The 7,354-nt window shown below is 33.8% G+C and overlaps 1 annotated feature.

Moving 5' to 3' along the window:
* Nucleotides 1-56: 56 nt before the first annotated feature.
* Nucleotides 57-7,354: part of a mobile genetic element that runs on past the window's edge.

A 7,354-nucleotide genomic window follows, 5' to 3' on the forward strand; every position in this document is an offset into this window, starting at 1 on the left:
CGATGAAGTTTTGACACGAAGTGAAGATTTGCACTTCGTCAAAAAAGTGAAGGTTCGACAAAACATTTACGTTAATGTTTGACAAAGCATATACGATGAAGTTTTGACACGAAGTGAAGATTTGCACTTCGTCAAAAAAGTGAAGGTTCGACAAAACATTTACGTTCATGTTTGACAAAGCATATACGATGAAGTTTCGACAAAACATTTACGTTCATGTTTGACAAAGCATATACGATGAAGTTTCGACAAAACATATACGTTCATGTTTGACAAAGCATATACGATGAAGTTTTGACACGAAGTGAAGATTTGCACTTCGTCAAAAAAGTGAAGGTTCGACAAAACATTTACGTTAATGTTTGACAAAGCATATACGATGAAGTTTTGACACGAAGTGAAGATTTGCACTTCGTCAAAAAAGTGAAGGTTCGACAAAACATATACGTTCATGTTTGACAAAGCATATACGATGAAGTTTTGACAAAACATTTACGATGAAGTCTTGACAAATCATATACGAAGAAGTCATGACAAAACATTTACGAAGAAGTCTTGACAAATCATTTACGAAGAAGTCTTGACACGAAGTGAAGATTTGCACTTCGTCAAAAAAGTGAAGGTTCGACAAAACATTTACGTTCATGTTTGACAAAACATATACGTTCATGTTTGACAAAGCATATACGATGAAGTTTTGACACGAAGTGAAGATTTGCACTTCGTCAAAAAAGTGAAGGTTCGACAAAACATTTACGTTCATGTTTGACAAAGCATATACGATGAAGTTTTGACACGAAGTGAAGATTTGCACTTCGTCAAAAAAGTGAAGGTTCGACAAAACATATACGTTCATGTTTGACAAAGCATATACGATGAAGTTTTGACACGAAGTGAAGATTTGCACTTCGTCAAAAAAGTGAAGGTTCGACAAAACATTTACGTTCATGTTTGACAAAGCATATACGATGAAGTTTCGACAAAACATATACGTTCATGTTTGACAAAGCATATACGATGAAGTTTTGACAAAACATTTACGATGAAGTTTGACAAATCATTTACGAAGAAGTCTTGACACGAAGTGAAGATTTGCACTTCGTCAAAAAAGTGAAGGTTCGACAAAACATTTACGTTCATGTTTGACAAAGCATATACGATGAAGTTTTGACACGAAGTGAAGATTTGCATTTCGTCAAAAAAGTGAAGGTTCGACAAAACATTTACGTTCATGTTTGACAAAGCATATACGATGAAGTTTTGACACGAAGTGAAGATTTGCACTTCGTCAAAAAAGTGAAGTTTCGACAAAACATATACGTTCATGTTTGACAAAGCATATACGATGAAGTTTTGACACGAAGTGAAGATTTGCACTTCGTCAAAAAAGTGAAGGTTCGACAAAACATTTACGTTCATGTTTGACAAAGCATATACGATGAAGTTTCGACAAAACATATACGTTCATGTTTGACAAAGCATATACGATGAAGTTTTGACAAAACATTTACGATGAAGTCTTGACAAATCATATACGAAGAGTCATGACAAAACATTTACGAAGAAGTCTTGACACGAAGTGAAGATTTGCACTTCGTCAAAAAAGTGAAGGTTCGACAAAACATTTACGTTCATGTTTGACAAAACATATACGTTCATGTTTGACAAAGCATATACGAAGAAGTCTTGACAAAACATATACGATGAAGTTTTGACACGAAGTGAAGATTTGCATTTCGTCAAAAAAGTGAAGGTTCGACAAAACATTTACGTTCATGTTTGACAAAGCATATACGATGAAGTTTTGACACGAAGTGAAGATTTGCACTTCGTCAAAAAAGTGAAGGTTCGACAAAACATTTACGTTCATGTTTGACAAAGCATATACGATGAAGTTTCGACAAAACATATACGTTCATGTTTGACAAAGCATATACGATGAAGTTTTGACACGAAGTGAAGATTTGCACTTCGTCAAAAAAGTGAAGGTTCGACAAAACATTTACGTTCATGTTTGACAAAGCATATACGATGAAGTTTCGACAAAACATATACGTTCATGTTTGACAAAGCATATACGATGAAGTTTTGACACGAAGTGAAGATTTGCACTTCGTCAAAAAAGTGAAGGTTCGACAAAACATATACGTTCATGTTTGACAAACATATACGTTCATGTTGACAAAGCATATACGATGAAGTTTTGACAAATCATTTACGAAGAAGTCTTTGACAAATCATTTACGAAGAAGTCTTGACACGAAGTGAAGATTTGCACTTCGTCAAAAAAGTGAAGGTTCGACAAAACATTTTACGTTCATGTTTGACAAAGCATATACGATGAAGTTTTGACACGAAGTGAAGATTTGCACTTCGTCAAAAAAGTGAAGGTTCGACAAAACATTTACGTTAATGTTTGACAAAGCATATACGATGAAGTTTTGACACGAAGTGAAGATTTGCACTTCGTCAAAAAAGTGAAGGTTCGACAAAACATTTACGTTCATGTTTGACAAAGCATATACGATGAAGTTTCGACAAAACATTTACGTTCATGTTTGACAAAGCATATACGATGAAGTTTTGACACGAAGTGAAGATTTGCACTTCGTCAAAAAAGTGAAGGTTCGACAAAACATTTACGTTCATGTTTGACAAAGCATATACGATGAAGTTTCGACAAAACATATACGTTCATGTTTGACAAAGCATATACGATGAAGTTTGACACGAAGTGAAGATTTGCACTTGTCAAAAAAGTGAAGGTTCGACAAAACATATACGTTCATGTTTGACAAAGCATATACGATGAAGTTTTGACAAAACATTTACGATGAAGTCTTGACAAATCATATACGAAGAAGTCATGACAAAACATTTACGAAGAAGTCTTGACAAATCATTTACGAAAAGTCTTGACACGAAGGGAAGATTTGCACTTCGTCAAAAAAGTGAAGGTTCGACAAAACATTTACGTTCATGTTTGACAAAACATATACGTTCATGTTTGACAAAGCATATACGATGAAGTTTTGACACGAAGTGAAGATTTGCACTTCGTCAAAAAAGTGAAGGTTCGACAAAACATTTACGTTCATGTTTGACAAAGCATATACGATGAAGTTTTGACACGAAGTGAAGATTTGCACTTCGTCAAAAAAGTGAAGGTTCGACAAAACATTTACGTTCATGTTTGACAAAGCATATACGATGAAGTTTCGACAAAACATATACGTTCATGTTTTGACAAAGCATATACGATGAAGTTTCGACAAAACATATACGTTCATGTTTGACAAAGCATATACGATGAAGTTTGACAAAACATTTACGATGAAGTCTTGACAAATCATATACGAAGAAGTCATGACAAAACCTTTACGAAGAAGTCTTGACAAATCATTTACGAAGAAGTCTTGACACGAAGTGAAGATTTGCACTTCGTCAAAAAAGTGAAGGTTCGACAAAACATTTACGTTCATGTTTGACAAAGCATATACGATGAAGTTTTGACACGAAGTGAAGATTTGCACTTCGTCAAAAAAGTGAAGGTTCGACAAAACATTTACGTTCATGTTTGACAAAGCATATACGATGAAGTTTCGACAAAACATATACGTTCATGTTTGACAAAGCATATACGATGAAGTTTTGACACGAAGTGAAGATTTGCACTTCGTCAAAAAAGTGAAGGTTCGACAAAACATTTACGTTCATGTTTGACAAAGCATATACGATGAAGTTTCGACAAAACATATACGTTCATGTTTGACAAAGCATATACGATGAAGTTTTGACAAAACATTTACGATGAAGTCTTGACAAATCATATACGAAGAAGTCATGACAAAACATTTACGAAGAAGTCTTGACACGAAGTGAAGATTTGCACTTCGTCAAAAAAGTGAAGGTTCGACAAAACATTTACGTTCATGTTTGACAAAACATATACGTTCATGTTTGACAAAGCATATACGAAGAAGTCTTGACAAAACATATACGATGAAGTTTTGACACGAAGTGAAGATTTGCACTTCGTCAAAAAAGTGAAGGTTCGACAAAACATTTACGTTAATGTTTGACAAAGCATATACGATGAAGTTTTGACACGAAGTGAAGATTTGCACTTCGTCAAAAAAGTGAAGGTTCGACAAAACATTACGTTCATGTTTGACAAAGCATATACGATGAAGTTTTGACACGAAGTGAAGATATTCGTCAAAAGTGAAGGTTCGACAAAACATATACGTTCATGTTTGACAAAGCATATACGAAGAAGTCTTGACAAAACATATTCGAAGAAGTCATGACAAAACATATAGCTCATGTTTGACACATATACGAAGAAATCATGACAAAACATTTACGCTCATTACGATGAAGAAGTCATGAAAATTCATGAGGTGAGAAAAGAGGTGAGAAAAGAGGTGAGATCTCACCTCTTCACCTAAACATTATTTTTGGGTCATTTACGTTCATTACGAAGAAGTCATGACAAAACCTATACGAAGAAATCATGACAAAACATTTACGCTCATTTCGATGAAGAAGTCATGAAAATTCATGAGGTGAGAAAAGAGGTGAGAAAAGAGGTGAGATCTCACCTCTTCACCTAAACATTATTTTTGGGTCATTTACGTTCATTACGAAGAAGTCATGACAAAACATTACGAAGAAATCATGAAAATTCATGAGGTGAGAAAAGAGGTGAGATCTCACCTCTTCACCTAAACATTATTTTTGGGTCATTTACGTTCATTACGAAGATGTTATACCATCTAAGAACTTGCGATTTTCATACGGAATCTCTTCTCTCGGTTTTTCGAGGGAAGCAATCATATGAGGAAATTCTTCTAAAAGTTCTTTTGTCTGATTTACATCTAATGAAAAAGTTTAGAAGAATTTTCTTATTCTTTCTGGCTTATTTTTGTTTTTCCAGTACTCCCGCTCTAATGGTCCCAGATGTGTTGACTTTGACTCTCTCAAGTTCTTAGATGGTATAACATCTTCAACGCCTCCTTCATAATCTTGACAAAGCATATACGAAGAAGTCTTGACAAAGCATATACGAAGAAGTCATGACAAAACATTTACGATGAAGTCATGACAAAACATTTACGAAGAAGTCTTGACAAATCATTTACGAAGAAGTCTTGACAAAACATATACGATGAAGTTTTGACACGAAGTGAAGATTTGCACTTCGTCAAAAAAGTGAAGTTCGACAAAACATATACGTTCATGTTTGACAAAGCATATACGAAGAAGTCTTGACAAAACATATTCGAAGAAGTCATGACAAAACATATACGCTCATGTTTGACAAAACATATACGAAGAAATCATGACAAAACATTTACGCTCATTACGATGAAGAAGTCATGAAAATTCATGAGGTGAGAAAAGAGGTGAGAAAAGAGGTGAGATCTCACCTCTTCACCTAAACATTATTTTTGGGTCATTTACGTTCATTACGAAGAAGTCATGACAAAACCTATACGAAGAAATCATGACAAAACATTTACGATGAAGAAGTCATGACAAAGCATATACGATGAAGTTTCGACAAATCATTTACGTTCATGTTTGACAAAGCATATACGATGAAATCATGACAAAACATATACGAAGAAGTTTCGACAAAACATGTACGATGAAATCATGACAAAACATATACGATGAAGTTTTGACAAAACATATACGAAGAAGTCATGACAAAACATAAACGAAGAAGTCATGACAAAACATTTACGATGAAGAAGTCATGACAAAACATAAACGAAGAAATCATGACAAAACATTTACGATGAAGAAGTCATGACAAAGCATAAACGAAGAAATCATGACAAATCATTTACGTTCATTACGATGAAGAAATCATGACAAAACATGTACGTTCATGTTTGACAAAACATTTACGATGAAGAAATCATGACAAAACATAAACGAAGAAATCATGACAAATCATTTACATTCATTACGATGAAGAAGTCATGACAAAACATGTACGTTCATGTTTGACAAAACATTTACGATGAAGTTTCGACAAAACATTTACACTCATTACGATGAAGAAGTCATGACAAATCATTTACGTTCATTACGATGAAGAAGTCTTGACAAAACATTTACGCTCATGTTTGACAAAACATTTACACTCATTACGATGAAGAAGTCTTGACAAAGCATATACGTTCATTACGATGAAGAAGTCATGACAAAACATATACGCTCATTACGATGAAGAAATCATGACAAAACATTTACGATGAAGTAGTGACAAAACATATACGATGAAGAAGTCTTGACAAAACATTTACGCTCATGTTTGACAAAGCATATACGTTCATTACGATGAAGAAGTCATGACAAAGCATATACGATGAAATCATGACAAAACATAAACGAAGAAATCATGACAAAACATTTCCGATGAAGAAATCATGAAAATTCAATGAGGTGAGAAAAGAGGTGAGATCTCACCTCTTCACCTAAACATTATTTTTGGGTCATTTACGCTCATTACGAAGAAATCATGACAAAACATATACGAAGAAATCATGACAAAATATAAACGTTCATTCCGATGAAGAAATCATGAAAATTCAATGAGGTGAGAAAAGAGGTGAGATCTCACCTCTTCACCTAAAATATATTTTTGTCTGATTTACGCTCATTACGATGAAGAAATCATGACAAAACATTTACGAAGAAGAAATCATGACAAAGCATATACGCTCATTACGATGAAGAAATCATGACAAAACATTTACGATGAAGAAGTCTTGACAAAGCATATACGTTCATGTTTGACACATTCATTTACACTCATTACGATGAAGAAATCATGACAAAACATATACAATGAAGAAATCATGAGATTAGAAATGAGATTAGAAATGAGGTTAGATCTAACCATCTACCCTAAACATTATTTTTAGTCGTTTACGTTCATTACGATGAAGAAGTTTCGACACATTCATTTACGCTCATTACGATAAAATCATCATGACAAAACATATACGTTCATTACGATGAAGAAATCATGAAAATTCAATGAGGTGAGAAAAGAGGTGAGATCTAACCATCTACCCTAAACATTATTTTTGGATCATTTACACTCATTCCGATGAAGAAGTTTCGACAAAACATTAACGATAAAATCATCATGACAAAACATTAACGTTCATTACGATGAAGTGTTCTGATGAAGTCATAACTGCCTTCCTCCTGTGTTGTTGTCTAAATGTCATGTTGTCTCATTTTTTCAGAGAAGTTAAATGACCTGGTAGCACATGGTAACATGGTAGCACCTTCAGTTCTTCAAAAATAATTAATTATTGAATGACCTAAA

This window comes from Trichomonas vaginalis, chromosome III (genome assembly GCF_026262505.1).
Source record: "Trichomonas vaginalis G3 chromosome III, whole genome shotgun sequence".
Lineage (NCBI taxonomy): Eukaryota > Parabasalia > Trichomonadida > Trichomonadidae > Trichomonas > Trichomonas vaginalis.